This window comes from Podarcis bocagei (assembly GCF_964188305.1).
Source record: "Podarcis bocagei genome assembly, chromosome: 1".
Lineage (NCBI taxonomy): Eukaryota > Metazoa > Chordata > Lepidosauria > Squamata > Lacertidae > Podarcis > Podarcis bocagei.
This window is the reverse complement of record NC_138125.1, coordinates 86,608,885-86,625,302: the sequence shown is the minus strand read 5'-3', so window position 1 is coordinate 86,625,302 and position 16,418 is coordinate 86,608,885. Positions and strand designations below refer to the sequence as shown.

At 46.7% G+C, this 16,418-nt stretch overlaps 1 protein-coding gene across 3 annotated transcripts in view; it reads right to left on the bottom strand.

The window, feature by feature from the left end:
* CARNS1 (carnosine synthase 1) overlaps window positions 1-13,246 on the bottom strand; it is a 35,039-nt gene extending 21,793 nt beyond the window's left edge. Inside the window, exons 1-2 of one of the 3 annotated variants that reach the window (XM_081206736.1) lie at window positions 12,908-13,246; window positions 4,710-4,824 (exon numbers count right to left, since the gene is read on the bottom strand). The gene's annotated coding sequence lies outside the window, so the exon portion shown is untranslated. Of the gene's footprint in view, window positions 1-4,709; window positions 4,825-12,586; window positions 12,675-12,907 lie in introns of those variants that run through there. The other 2 variants (XM_081206735.1, XM_081206737.1) reach the window with 2 other exon arrangements.
* Window positions 13,247-16,418: the final 3,172 nt, after the last annotated feature.

Sequence of the window (16,418 nt, the reverse complement as noted above, 5' to 3'; positions counted from 1 at the left end):
ACTTAGCAAACAAAAATAAATTATATTAATTTAACCAAAATATATTTCCCATGTCATGGTACAACTTTTTAGCACCCCTCATTTTTTGGAATTTGAAAAATTCAATGTGCCTTATTGCCTACCCATCTCTACATACCGTATTTTTCCGTGTATTACATGATGTTTTTTGACTCAAATATCATGTCAAAAAACTGGGGTCATCCAATACACAGATAGTGGCATGGGGGGGGGGAGAAGCGGTGTGCCCACAAGCCAGCCAGTTGGCGGGAGCACAACTTCCCCCGATGCCGCTGCGTGCGGGAAACGATCTAGGGCGTGTTTCCTGCCCACAGCTGCATGGGGGGAGAAGCTCAACAACTTTGGGCCATCTCCCCACATTTTCTTAAAATTGAGTCCCCCAAAACCGGGTGTGTGTGTCTTATACATAAGGGCGTCTTATAGACGCAAAAGTACGGTACTTGCGCACAAATGCTCTGCAAATGAAGTATGCAAATGAAAGTTAACTTGATGTGAGTTTCTCCATTTCCCTAATGTGTATCAGCAGCAGCAGCAATACATTATTACAGAAAGGCAAGCTTCGTCTTGGCCTCTAACCCTCCACGATGCTTTCCTGCAAGACTGCATCATGGTGCCAAGGTCATCTAGTCCTTTTTGTGCAACAAACACAGTCGTCACCTTTATATGCTTGCTGGTAACTGGCAGTAGCACCAACCCAGAACTTCAATATATTACAAGGTTCCTGTGCCTTTAATAATTTTGAAGACAAGGGTGTTTGAGCAGCTGCAGCTTCTCCCTCTCCAGGACTGCCTTTGCACAGAAGCCTAACCTGTCTCACAAAGGCATTGTGTAGCTACACATTGTTTGTTTAAGGAACATATATCCCCCTTTAGCTTCAAAAAGAAATCAATGTGGCTAACAATAAGAAAACAATAAGCACAAAAATACATATAGGTAGATGTGTGTGTGTGTGTGTGTGTGTGTGTGTGTGTGTGTATATAAGCTTTTAGTTAAGCCACAGTCTTTCTTGCATCCTCTGGAGTAACTGTCTGGCCCATGAGCTTCATTCAGGTGGTCCAAGGCATGTCCACGTTATGTAGTCATTTTGTTTTTTAATTGTATTTTTATTGCCTATTTTATTTCTTATATTGCATTTTATTGTATTACAATTTGAATTCTATGGCACCCTTAGAAATGTATATGACTAAGCAATATATAAGCGTCATAGCAATCTTCAAATGGTCCATGAGGGGAAACGTACCACTGGCTAAGTCATTCTGGCGCAGAGTAACTTTCTCCCCTGATTCGTAGGAAGGATGTGTTGATAGCAACCAATACTGCTATGGACCAAGCAACAAGACAAATATATTTAAGGCAGGATTCCTGCATTTGTTTCCTGGCTCTCAGAGGTTCTAGATAAGCTCCTCTGACACACCCATTTGAGGCAACATCACCATTCAAACAAAACCCAGCTACTATATACAATTTGAGCTTCATCTTGAAATGATCTGATGAAGCCACTTTCTTGGATATTAGTTCCAATTTTTTTCTAAACGCTAAAGTCTCCAGAAGCCATTTGAATTCCCTATTTCAAAGCAATGATTCAAATATAAAATAAAAGCATGCCATTTAACAACAACAACAACAAAGTTTGTACAGCTTATCTACTTCTCATTAGTTTATCCCTAGGGTCTCCAATGTGGTGCCCTTAACCCTCCCATTTTATTTGTATTTTGGGGAGACAGTTTTACCTGTTTGGAGGGAGGTGGGGTCTGAGCATCACCTGTGGCACCCACAGCAGCTACTAATATGTCTTCAGGTCCCAAGAGACTGAGAACCCTTGATTTAACTAACTACTGAAACATCCATTAATGCCATTAACATCCATTAATGCCATTCCCTAACCATTCCCTAACAGATGGGCTTGCTGTGATCAAGGGATTTTAACAGCTAGACTTTCCCATTCTTTGCCACATTCTGTATATGAATTCTTATTAGGCACATGGAGACTACTTATCTCCATTCCCTTTGCAGGTAACATGAGGTGTGAGCTGAAACAGCATGCAGGGGGGAAAGTACCTCCTGGCTCTCAGCCCACTGCACTTTCCCCTAGTCTGTAAGGCATCACTTTCCCTCTTCACCCCATCTATTCTTGGATGCTACTCCCATACATCCAGATATGTTAAAGAAGTACCTGGGAAACAGTCAGAATCTGGAAGAATATTAACAAACATGTAGGGTTATTTCCACCAATAAAAACATCAACTCTAGCTCCAAGGTTTCTTATAAGCCAGAGGCAATCGTATCTCTGCAATGATGAATCCCACACAACCATAAAGGTATTGGCTGCAGTCCTGCTCACAGGATACTTGAATTCCAACAGCATCAGTGAAATTGTGCTGGTTGGGGATGATGGGAATTGTAGTCCAGAACATCTGGAGCATCCCAGGTTAGGGATGCCTGGTGTGCTGTACTGCTGCCACACCCATCCACAGATTGGCAACATGACACGATGCACTGTTTTACAGCAGGGCTGGTACCCTGGAATTTAATGAACAAAATTACCACTGATCTGACGGTAGACTATTCCTTTCATGTGCTCACCATCAAATCTGTGGATATGGAATTCTCCCAAGTGACAGTATAATTATAGCTTTAAAATGGACATGTTCGAAACCTATAGACAATCTAGACAGGAACACAGCAAGATGCCTTATACAGTGGTACCTCGGGTTACATACGCTTCAGGTTACAGACTCCGCTAACCCAGAAATAGTACCTCGGGTTAAGAACTTTGCCTTAGGATGAGAACAGAAATCGTGCAGCAGCGGCGCAGTGGCAGCAGGAGGCCCCATTAGCTAAAGTGGTGCTTCAGGTTAAGAACAGTTTCAGGTTAAGAATGGACTTCCAGAACGAATTAAGTACTTAACCCGAGGTACCACTGTACTGCTATGACGTTTGGTCTGCGAAGCTTAGTAATGGCAACAATCACCAGCAATGAGAAAAGCAGTAGCGCCCCAATACAGTCTCTACAGCAGGAAGTCTTTTAAATCCTAAATCCCTGAGTCTTCACTTGCTGTGAGTCCCACTGATGAATCAGGGATCAATTTTTAATCTGCGATTAAAGCTTTAGTTGATTAATCTCACCAATTAATCAATTAAGGCTTGAAGCTCTGCCTACTTAGTGCTCTAAATTTGGCAAAATCTTGCTTCCAAGTCTAGCTAGGGTAGAAAGGATTACTTGAGTCTTCAATAACTCAAGTAATTAATTCATTAGTAAATCCATTAATAAGGTTTTTTTAAAAAAAGTGGGGCCCATTAGTAAGATTTTAATCTAAATTGAACTATGTGAAATGGGTACTTGGTGGCAAAAGCACAGTTGTAATCCGTGTACACACACACATATTGAACTTAATCTACAAAGGAAGAAGTAATTCTGCCTGTATGATTTTTGTCAAGAGAACCTGTTATCTACTACAAAGTATATCAGTTTGAATTGGCTGCTAAATAATCACTGAAAGCCCAAAGGTTAATTATCAGTTCACTAGGTGAGGCAAGGGACGCGGGTGGCGCTGTGGGTTAAACCACAGAGGCTAGGACTTGCCGATCAGAAGGTCGGCGGTTCAAATCCCCGCAATGGGGTGAACTCCCGTTGCTCGGTCCCTGCTCCTGCCAACCTAGCAGTTCGAAAGCACGTCAAAGTGCAAGTAGATAAATAGGTACCGCTCCAGCGGGAAGGTAAACAGCGTTTCCATGAGCTGCTCTGGTTTGCCAGAAGCGGCTTAGTCATGCTGGCCACATGACCTGGAAGTTGTACGCCGGCTCCCTCGGCCAATAAAGCGAGATGAGCGCAACAACCCCAGAGTCGGCCACGACTGGACCTAATGGTCAGGGGTCCCTTTACCTTTTTTAGGTGAGGCAAGGGAGCATGCAGTCAGGCTTCATTTGTTTTAAGGGATAGATCCCTTTCTTTGGGGAAAATGTCACCTGCATTTCTGCCAGGACTGCGCAGCTGCTTTGCTCCTGCAGAACTTACTAAGAGAGGTGATTTGCAGTTTACACATTACCTGGCAGACGTTTGGTGTTAACTCCAATTTATTTCCCACTGGAAGTTCTTGCAGTAGCACAAACATCCCTGTGTTAAAGTGGGTGGTGCAGGTTATTTTAGGGCTGTGCCATCACATGCTTCCCTTCAAACAGAAATGGTTGAACGGCGGAGTGTGGTTCTGCCCACCCCATCCTGTCACTTTGGGATTGCCCAGTTCTTTATTGCATCCAGGAGGAAAAGTCACGTCTCCTCTTCCAAGACACATCAGTGTCACCTCACAGCAGAAGTGGGCAGATCCGGCAGCAGTTAACAGCCCACCTCTCAACTTTCCCAGAAGTGTGAAGCACTCCTTCCTGAAGTGCATGGCCATCCTATGATTGGCTGGGCTTAGCAACCTGTCACTCAGAGCCACCTTGGCATAAAAGACCATAAATGTGGTCTGTTGCCCCTCTTGCCACCAATGCCAGACCATTGTTCTGTTAGCTTTGCCTGGTGTAGGGTTAGACCAACATCCTGGTGTGCTGTTTAATTTTCATTTTGATTCTGGACACTTGCTGTTTCGGATTTGTGAATTTCTGGACACACTCAAGAGCTGGCTGTCCTCTGCCTCCCGCCCCCTGCATTGGTTAAACCTTCTCGGTTAGGCTATTAGTTCTTAAAGTACCTGGAATATCTGAAGAGGAGATGGGCTGAGGTGGCCAAGCAGGAGAGCCGGAATTCAGCTGGTTGTTCCTTTACTCCTGAATAGACCACCTTGAGGCAATGAGAATTTCCTTGCCCTAGGTGACAAGCAGAGAGGGAGGGGAGGGGAGGGAGGAAGGAAGGAATGTCACCTGTTACTAGGGGACTACCTTACTGGGTTGATGTAGCAAGTAGTGTGCTGCCCTCCACCACAGTGAGTAGCCATTCCCAATACAGTGGTACCTCAGGTTACATACGCTTCAGGTTACAGACTCCGCTAACCCAGAAATAGTGCTTCAGGTTAAGAACTTTGCTTCAGGATGAGAACAGAAATCGTGCTCTGGCGGCGCGGCGGCAGCAGGAGGCTCCATTAACTAAAGTGGTGCTTCAGGTTAAGAACAGTTTCAGGTTAGGTATGGACCTCCAGAACGAATTAAGTACTTAACTTGAGGTACCACTGTACAGCAGCCTAGGTGAGCAAGCACCTGCTCACGGCAGGAAATGGTATTTAGGGGATTTATGCAGAAATAGTATTTAGGATTTATGTACTCTTCCTGTATGAGACAGAGTGTGATAAATCATCGACTGTCATCTACTATTTTCCTGCCAGGCATATTAAACTGGATGGGTTGCAAATGATCTTGGCAGCAAGGCTAATGGTTTTTTTACTGGCCCCACAAAGCTTTTGACATTAGCAGGTGATCATGATGAGATCTCCAGGTCTTAAAAATTTATTTCCCCCTTTTCCCCCTGTTGCTCAACCTGCTGCGAAGAGCAGATGAGGCCAGCTCTCCTTGTCCGTTGGCATCTCTGAGTTTGGGTGACAAACCGCACATATTGACTCACTTTACCAAAGGCAATGTGTGCTTTTAGTCCCGAACTGCCCTAAGCCTACTTTATCAAGCTAAGTAAAGTTTAAATGACCACCAGGAGACTGAATGGTTTCCCCAAACCATCTGGGGATGTGGTTGCATCTCTCCTTAAAATGGAAAACATTCATATCAGAAGTTTTAGCTTGCCGTTTCATTGTTATGAAAACCTAATTCATAAATTGTTGTTTGGGAAACTGGCGTTGAGTAATGTGCTGATGTAACTTGGTGGTTGGTGGCATGTATGTCACATCTGCAGTGCGGCTAGAAACAAAGGTTTACTTCAAATCAAATGAATCCCAAGTAAAAACTGGATAAACAAACTGAAGTTAACACCTGACTCCACAAAGCAGCTTCCTATGCTTATGCGGCTTGAGCCTGTTCCATCAGGGGTGGGCAACCCTTTTTGTCTCCTTTCCAGGGCTGCATTCCCTCAGTGTCATCTGACAAGGGTCACATAATGGCAGTAGGGAGAGTGAGAGTCAAAGTGGGTAGGGCCACTCCTTTTTCTCTCTCTGTCTTTCACCTGCTTTCCAACTCCTTACCACTTGCATGGAACTAGGGTTGTGTACACACTGTATCTGTAAGCACATTCAGAATACCTTATTTCCCTCAAAGAATTCTGGGTAATGGGGTTTACTCCTCACAGAAGTACAATTCCCAACATCCCTTAACAAACTACAGTTCCCAGAATCCTTTGCTGAAAAGAAAGTGCTTGTAAAGTGCTTTAAAGGTATAGTGCGTATATATTTGCATCTCCCCCCACCCCGTGCCATGTTTAGGAGGTTTATTTATGACATTTCTATTCCATCTTTCCTTCTTCAAGCTCAAAACGGAGTACTTGGTCCACACACATATTTTAGGCTAAGAAACTGTGACTGCCCCAAAGCTGCCCACTGAGGGGGATTTGAACCTGGGTCTCTCCCCAATCTTAAGCTGACACTCTTAACTACTATGCATCTGCTCATCTCTAGTTCATGAAAGCATATGCCACAATAGATTGATTAGTCTTTAAGGCACCACAGTGTTCTTTGTTGATTTTGCTCCAACAGACTAACCCAACTTCCCCTCTGGAAATTGTCTGAATGAAAAAGGAGAGCATTTTTTTATGATTTCCAAAAAGCTACACTACCTGGAGGTGCCTCTTACTTGCCAGAGACAAGGGTTAAGTCGCTGCTCCCAACCACTGGCTTATCAGCAGCTTTCTCAATTGTTTGGCTCCTATCTAAAGTGAAAGCAGGGAATGATCTGCCATCATTCAATAACTTTGTGTAATAATAATAATAATAATAATTTATTATTTATACCCCGCCCATCTGGCTGGGCCTCCCCAGCCACTCTGGGCGGCTTCCATAAAAACCAAAAATACAATAAAATATCACACGTTAAAAACTTCCCTGAACAGGGCTGCCTTAAGATGTCTCCTGAATGTCAGATAGTTGTTTATCACTTTGACATCTGCTGGAAGGGCGTTCCACAGGGCGGGCGCCACTACCGAGAAGGCCCTCTGCCTGGTTCCCTGTAGCTTTGCTTCTCGCAATGAGGGAACCGCCAGAAGGCCCTCGGCGCTGGACCTCAGTGTCCGGGCAGAATGATGGGGGTGGAGACGCTCCTTCAGGTATACTGGACCGAGGCCGTTTAGGGCTTTAAAGGTCAGCACCAACACTTTGAATTGTGCTCGGAAACGTACTGGGAGCCAATGCAGGTCTTTCAAGACCGGTGTTATATGGTCTCGGCGGCCGCTCCCAGTCACCAGTCTAGCTGCCGCATTCTGGATTAGTTGTAGTTTCCGAGTCACCTTCAAAGGTAGCCCCACGTAGAGTGCATTGCAGTAGTCCAAGCGGGAGATAACCAGAGCATGCACCACTCTGGCGAGACAGTCCGCAGGCAGATAGGGTCTCAGCCTACGTACCAGATGGAGCTGGTAAACAGCTGCCCTGGACACAGATTTGACCTGCGCCTCCATGGACAGCTGTGAGTCCAAAATGACTCCCAGGCTGCGCACCTGGTCCTTCAGGGGCACAGTTACCCCATTCAGGACCAGGGAATCCTCCACACCTGCCCGCCTCCTGTCCCCCAAAAACAGTACTTCTGTCTTGTCAGGATTCAACCTCAATCTGTTAGCCGCCATCCATCCTCCAACCGCCTCCAGACACTCACACAGGACCTTCACCGCCTTCACTGGTTCTGATTTAAAAGAGAGGTAGAGCTGGGTATCATCCGCATACTGATGAACACCCAGCCCAAACCTCCTGATGATCTCTCCCAGCGGCCGCATGTAGATGTTAAAAAGCATGGGGGAGAGGACAGAACCCTGAGGCACCCCACAAGTGAGAGCCCAGGGGTCTGAACACTCATCCCCCACCACCACTTTCTGAACACGGCCCAGGAGGAAGGAGCGGAACCACTGTATGACAGTGCCCCCAGCTCCCAGCCCCTCAAGACGGTCCAGAAGGATGCTATGGTCGATGGTATCGAACGCCGCTGAGAGATCCAGCAGAACTAGGAAACAGCTCTCACCTTTGTCCCTAGCCCGCCGGAGATCATCAACCAGTGCGACCAAGGCAGTTTCAGTCCCATGATGAGGCCTGAATCCCGACTGGAAGGGATCCAAATGGTCCGCTTCTTCCAGGCGTGCCTGGAGTTGTTCGGCAACCGCTCGCTCAATCACCTTGCCCAGGAATGGAAGATTTGAGACTGGGCGATAGTTGGCCATCGTGGCCGCATCTAAAGATGGTTTTTTAAGAAGCGGTTTAATAACCGCCTCTTTCAGCGGGTCTGGGAAGGCTCCCTCACGGAGGGAAGCATTCACCACCCCACGAAGCCCATCGCCCAGTCCTTCCCGGCTAGCTTTTATAAGCCAGGATGGGCAAGGATCCAGGAGACAGGTGGTTGGTTTCACTCGTCCAAGCAGCCTGTCCACATCCTCGGAGGTAACAGATTGGAATTGATCCCACTCAACTTGACTAGACAGAACTCTAGCACTCTCCCGCCCCGGCCCTGCTCCCACGGTGGAGTCTACTTCTTCCCGAATCTGAGCGATTTTATCTGCAAAAAACTTTGCAAAATCATTGCAGGAGAACATGTGGCCCGTACTGGGCCCCGATGTTGCAGGTGGTTCCGCTAAATTGTGAACCAATTGTGTAGTGTTGGCTGCAGCTATCATGTGATGAGTAATGTAGATTCAGTAAAAGTCCGAGTACTTGTCCGAGGAAAAACAACGTTGGATTTTAATTATTTGAAAGACCATTCTTTATTTCAGCTCCACTTGCAAAATCATTCGCTCTTCAAGCCTACATCTAGGACTTGGAATGGCACTGGATTGAATGTCTATTATCTGACTGCCATCAACTATTTCATGAAGTCAAGAATGCCACTATGTAGAGGGCACCTTATTCTTTTTTAAAATTTCATTAGGGTGTCGTTTCTTAGCAAGAGCAAGAGTGAAGGGTAGGTTGCCTTTGATCACACAGAAGTTCCTGGGGCCAAACCCAGGGCCACGGTCAGGTGTGGGAGCCCCTTGCCAATCCCTGGAGCTATACAGCCCAGCTCCTCTGCTTTGCTGCTGCCTGTTCACTTGCCCTCTCCAGGCAAGCAGTGAGAAAAAAGGGCAGGAACATGCTTTGTCTTCCCCCTCCATGTGATGGTGTGCACTAGGACCCAGAGGGAGAGGCAAACTAATGGGTGCCAGCAATAATAGAGAGGAGGGGGCAGGTACATTGAGGGAGACCCACTGAAAGGACCATGACTAACCCCCCTCCCCTAAATAAAACCCCTGGAAGCAGTACAGTACTGTGTTGGACAAGCCTTGCAGCAAAGCCAAGCTCCTCCCATTGGCCACCAGCTAGAACTGCAGGCATCTCCAAATACAGTGGTGCCTCGCAAGACGAAATTAATCCTTTCCGCGAGTCTCTTCCGTCTTGCGGTTTTTTCATCTTGCGAAGCATGGCTATTAGCGTCTTAGCGGCTATTAGCGGCTATTAACAGCTTAGCGGCTTTAAGAAAAAGGAAACAAACTCGCAAGAACTCGCAAGAACTCGCAAGACGTTTCGTCTTGTGAAGCAAGCCCATAGGGAAATTCGTCTTGCGAAGCAACTCAAAAAACGCAAAACCCTTTCGTCTAGCGAGTTTTTCGTCTTGCGAGGCATTCGTCTTGCGGGGCACCACTATACTAGCAACAGTTGCTACGTAGGACGGTCCATGACTCCATCTTGCTTGCCTTAAGAATCAGAGTTGATGCTTGAAGAACTGGTCTGCTGCCTACTTAGCACAGCTTCCTTTAGAAACTAACTTTTGACAGCATTTTTCTTTTATAGTTACTTCTACTTTATTTCTGTTTTAATTTTGTTTAAGGTATAGCTGCAGGCTGACTGTTGTACCAGGATTACCACCAAAGGGAATGTGAATTATTCACTATTATAGGACCCTTTGCTACCATTCTTAAAATTTATAGCAATATGTTATAACTGGTTTATGTTATTTTCATTGTTTCACAATAACAGGTAATGAAATTAGCTGTTCATTAGTTGTTCTAATGAAGTTAGTGCTTTAAATATACTTTACCATTCCTTGAAAATATTTGATGGGGGTCAACTAACTAAAACCTTTTTTTCGGAGTGTCATCCCAATATTACCTTTCCAGGATGCAAAAGTGCCACCACCCAAAGTTTAATATATTTTCTCACCTGAGATTACATATTCCTTTGGGTGTGGTAACCACAAGGCACCATTTCATTTGCCCCCCAAGATAACATCAGAAGGGTCTCCATGGTGAGAGAACTTGAGATGCAATGGGCACCAATGCTGGGGACCCTCAAAGCAAGCTTCATTAACTATGAACCCTGAAATTTGAGTGTGAAGTGGACAATGTTGGATCCCTGGGTGTTAACTACAAACTCCGGATTGATGTATCAGTTTCTCAGTTTGGGGGGCCCTACAAAACCATACAAAAGGTCTGGAGGGGACGCCAATTTCAGGGTTCACAGATGATGAAGCCCTCAAAGCACAGTAGTGGCATTGTGTTCATCTAATAAAGGAGCTTGTATATTGTGATTTTTTTTTTTAAAAAATTACTCTGTGTTGTTTTTGTTTAGTCATTTAGTCTTGTCCAACTCTTTGTGACCCCATGGACCAGAGCACGCCAGGCTCTGTGTAGCGAACAGCAACTTGCCCTGAGACCATGTGGTGAAGAGAAGGATATAAAGTCCCTAAATAAACAAACTTCTATCACTTTCTGAATGCTGTTAACAGGTCCATCGGAGACCAAGTTCATGGAAGACAATCATACTCGGCTAGGAGTGATTGCCAAAGAAGAAAGACAGAGATCCCTATTGTGTTAAGTTTATTCCACACGGGATACTTTACAGCCAATGGTTTACATATAAACAGTGGAACGGCTTCCCCACAGTTGGCAACTGCAAGGTAATATAATTAATCAATCATTACCTGCAGACCCAACAGCTTCACTGAGGAGAGACACCCATGGAGCGCTCCTGTTCTTTAGGACTTTTATGCAGGGGCTGCATCTAGGGACATAAGGTGCTGCCTTTTACCAGGTGAGACTTTTGGTTTGTCTAGCTCAGAACTGTCTGCACTGACCAACATCAACTCTGCATCTTTCAGGGTTCCTCCCTGATCTACCTAGAGATGCCAGGGAGTCAACCTGGGACTTTGGCATGCAAAGCAGCAGCTCTCCCCACCCGCTGCGCTTTCCCAGCCTTCTCTCCCAGCTCACTGCTGCCTTAATTTCTTGTGCCACGCTGCCCCCAGCACCCACTACCACAAGCCTGGAGACTCACAGATAAGAGCTCGCTTGGCAGGTCTTCAACTCACCAGCCAGAAGGGGAAAGATGTCTCATAACTGTTTCATCTGGTTGGGGAAAATTAAGCCACAGGCATGGGGAAAACGGTAAACAGAAATACCTGTACATTGTCAAATTCACTGAGGAAGAATTACGGCAAGGGCACATCTTTCATGGAGCTTGGGCTGTGGCATGGATCAAATGGCTCATATGCAGGGCTTCTGGTCCCCTACCCTAAGTCCACTTAGCCACATGGTGGAGGACAACTGTGGGGCCCTTGTACATGGCACAAAGTCTGAACAGCTGGCTTCCTATTACTGGTAAGGGGGAAGAATTCCAGGGTTGTTTCAAATTTCTCTGTGTGTGTATAATATGTGTGTATTTGTGTTAAATTATCTCTCTGTGTGTGTATCTAACTTAATGCCAAAAGAAGCTTTCCAAGACTCCCATGGGGAATGCAGAAAGTTGCCTGCCATCTATGTTCTAAGCATAAGCCCTTGGCACTTCCCAGCACCACCTTCCTTTTGTTAGCACACACCAAGGAGGAAGAGGGAGGGCTTTGAATGTATACCTCCCCCCCCCCATTTCGGCTCCTGCTTATGTGCAGGAGAAATAGTGCGTCCAATCTGCAAGGGGAGGTGAGAACAGGCGTGGGGCGGGGAGTTACTCCAGACCGTTTTAATCGAGCAAAAAGAGAAAAAAATTCGGGCAACGATTTCGCGTGCCGATATTCCTACACCAGTGTAAGCATCAACATGCCCGCAGGCTCCCTTGAAGCCAGTGCCCAGTTGCATCAGCTGGGGATCCTAGCCTTGCCCAACCTTTTTTGTCCATAGGAACTTGATGCTTTTATTCCCCAGTCAATTCTAAAAAAGAAAAGGAAAGGAGGGGGGGACGCCCAGGAGCAGGGCGATTGGCGGAGACGGCCCGTGTGGGCGGGACTTCGGGTCAAGCAGGGACCCCGCCAGGCGCTCGAGAAGCCCCTTTCCCTGCCCCCCACCGCCAGGCAGAAGAGCAGCAGCCTTACTGCACGTCCCTCAGCTTTGTGCTTCCCGCAACCCGCCTCCCGTCTCCCTCCGCGACCTGCAGGGCGATCCGCGCGCTTCTCGCGCGGCGGCAGCAGCAGCAGGCATAATAAAAACAGGTTGCACCAATTCCAGGTGGCCCATTGTAACCGAGGGGAGACTTACATGAGAAGGGAATGGCATGACTCCTGCTCCGTCCGCCCTGCTCACCAGGCGCACCGCAATTCTTCAAGCGAGCCGCGCGCGCGCGCGCACACACACACACACACACACACACACACATATACACACGTGGTCCCGGCCGACCCCCTTTCTTCCCCGTCCTCTCCAGCAACAGGCTGCGCTCGCGCGACCCCCGGGCGCCAGCGCCGCCCCCTCCCCCAACCCCCCGATCCGGGCCTCACTCCGGGCGGGAAAGGCGCCCGAGACCCACCCGGGGCTGGGGGAGAAACCCAACGTCCACCCCCGCCACCCCACCTCCGTTACCTTGTTGCAGCGCAGCGGCAAGCGCAGCTCTCGTGCGGATCTGCGGGCGATGCTGAGGCCGGGCGAGCGGCGCGATCCAGCGCAATCCGATGGCGAGGGGCGGGGTGGAAGGAGCCGGGGAATGTCCAGGGATTAACTCCGGCGGGTTTTATATAGAAACGGAGCGGGCATGCCCAGTAAGGCGAGGCAGCTTATCGAGCATCGGGGCAAGGCGGGCAGGCACTCGCCAGCGCCGGAGACACCCACAGCCATTGACCGAAGCAGATAGGCGCTCCCGGGGGCTGGGAGCGAGTGAGCGCTGGGGTGGGTGTGCGCGGGAGCGTAATGGGCGCGAGGGGGGTGGCAGCGCCTCGCATAGGTGGCGGAGGAGTGCTCTGCAAAGCGGAGGTGGGAGGGGTTCCACCCGGGGGAGGGGAGAGGTGGGCGGGGGGGGGTCCGGAGCCGAGGAATTTCTTGCTGAAAGAGCCCATCCGCTCCCATGACGCGCGGGGCTGTTGCTAACCATTTTGTAGCCCTCCTCTAACGAACACCAAGTGCTTTCTTGGTGAGGAGCCCGTTCACTCTCGCTGGGTTAAACCAACCTTATTATGCCCATTTTACAGATGGGCAACCGAAGTGGCTTTCCTAAAGGTTGGGGTGTGGGGGGCGCTTCTCCCAGAACTATGTAAAGCACACGTTTTTATTATTTATTCCTTTATAACCTTTGTGCTCCCTTCCTCCAAGAAGGGTGTTAGCCGCACAACAATGGATGGAGGGAGCGGCTTAGCAATTTACTCATGGTTGACCCAGGAGATTAGAAACCACCACAGTGACATGCATAAGAAAAGGAGGAACAAAAACACCCAAGGTCGCCTGTTCCCCCAACCCCGGGTGGGTGGCTAAAAAACAAATTCGAGGCTGGGAGTTCCAGTTCTGCACAGAAATGTTACAGGAGGTTCCTCTTGCATTTCATGACCTTTTTGGCTTCACAGTTTTATCTTTCACCGCCTGGTCCCAGGTGTATACAGCTAGCACATCTTGAACCCGATGTGGCGGGTTCTAGTTCACAGGAGTGTCTGCCACAATAAATCACTTTGTCTTAGATAAATGTGGATTACCCATATATTAGTGAACTGATAACAACTTAAGGGTTTTAAACATTTGAGCATGTGAGCAGATCCAGCTATCACCTAAATGCAGCAAGGAAAAACTGAACTTGGTTGCGCTACTGCCATCTTAGCATACATTAATAAAGCGGAGCGACAATTTCTATGTTATGTATATAAGCTACATACAGTGTAGCTTATATACTTCCCCAAGTACATCCAACTGAATATGGGGTTGTTGTTTGCAACTTTGTCGTGAGTGCAGTTTGAACATCTAGGAAATACTGCCTGGAAGTTGGAAACATGCTTCATAAATAGCATCATGGATCCCACGGCTACACAGCGTGTCCCTGGAGCATGGGCTGCGATAGGGCCTGAGTGTGCTGCAGCAAATGTGTATGGAGCACAGGAAGGGCACAGACAAGCTGAGGTGGGGTCACACTGGGACAGTGAGACTTGAGACGCTGCACTACAGCCAGGCTATTGCACTACACTGCACTCTATTAGATAAATACCGGTAGTCTGCTGCTTTTGTTAAGAATCCCTGAAAATGAAAAGGTGGACATTTCAAAACATATGCCCATACGATGGTGACGACTGAATTTATTACCCATCCTTCAGCAGCAGGTCCCAGTGCATATTACAATAATTTAAAATTCAAAACTAGTTTGGGGAAACAAGGGTTAGAGAGAAAAAAAGCAGGTATTATTTTTGCTAAGACCAGTCTAGGCTGCTCCATCTTTCTAGTACCCGCATGGTGCTTCACATGCCCATGCCTGTGGAGTATTCAGAATGCTGGCAAAATTTTATTTCTGCTCATCTTCTGCAGGAGTATGTTTAGCACTGTGAGCAGCAATGGAAGTATACATATTTTAAGGGTTTGGGGATAAGGTGGCATTTGTTTATTGAGTGGGGTTATTAGTTTGTTTTCATTTTTGTTTTATTATGTATTTTTGTATTTTTCTGGTGTGAACTGCCCTGGGATCTTCAAATGAAGGGTGGTATACAAATTTAATAAATAGTAATGGTAACAGTTAAAACAAATTATAGTCACAGGAAAAGAGTGAGCCCTGATAGCATATTTCTCATGTGCCAAACGCTAGGCTAAAGAGGTGTATCTTCAGCATTTGGAGGAAGCCTCCTTGGAGTTGGCTGGGACAAGAGGCTCCATATCACAATGGCCTGCAGGTCACATACCAAACTCCCCATAGCTGTTCAGCAAGGAAAGCCTCACCATCTCAGTCCTACTTCTCGCCTCCTAGAGGGGAAGCATAAATCGTGGCATTGTGCTCACATTCTTTGTCACTCATCTTACAACCACCTCCAAAGGCTACCAACTATGGAATCGAACTATCTATCAGATGTGGCAATCTAGGGGCAATCCAGCCAGATGGGCAGGGTATATATAATAAAATGATGGTGTTGATGATGTGTTCAAATTATCTGCCCATCTTCATGTGAATTGTAGCCAAGGATTAGATGTTAGAGAAGAGGATCGTAAAGGAGTATTTCACTCCATTGCTTACTCCCAATTTCTGCCTGTCCAGAGTCTAGGAACATCCCTCACATTATCAGCACTGTGTACTGGTAATGACATTATGACAGACTACTTCCTTTTCTTTCTTTCCTTCTTCCTTCCTTCCTTCCTTCCTTTCTGTTTTCCATTGTTTCTTGTCACACAGTTCCATATGCAATATAATGCCAAATCTGCAATTATATCATACCCATGCGTGTGAGCAAATCTGTCTGTTTCAGTTTCTCATTTTTAAATGAATTTCAGTTCTCAACATCTCAGCTTCAGTCTGTGATTTTTATAAAAGGTCCTCATGAAAAAGCATCAGCTTTTTGTTGCAAATGTGTCCTAATATACACATTTGTGCATGCACTGTTGCACAGTACTGTTGGACAATACACATTTCCCCTAATGCAATGTGTTTTGTCGGTCTATTTTCACTAATATATGCCTGTATATGGGCACTTTATTTTGTAGACATTACTTGGTTGTGGAACTGCATTGCAAAATTCAGAGAAATGCAAATTTGAAAGGATGGCTCCCTTTCAGTCTCCATACTATTTAAGAAAGTGTGAATTAGGTAGGTTCACCTTCAAATGCAAATTGAATCCCCCCTCAATCCCTACTTGGGAGTAAAACCCACTGGATTCAGTAAGCCTTATTTCTGAGTAGACAGCCATAGGCTTAGGCTGCATGTGGCAATGGTCAGTATTGCAATCTCTCAAATGCAGGCATAAAATGGGTTAGATTTCTGCAGAAAGAATGGCAACATTTCTGTGCTATAACCTAAACAGTTTTAACTGTTACAACATCCGCTACGTTCATAAATAACTCAATGAAATGCAATTCTCTAAACGTGCTTGGGATATTCGAACAGCTCTCAGCATCCAGATAAGTCTGCAATTCCCATAAT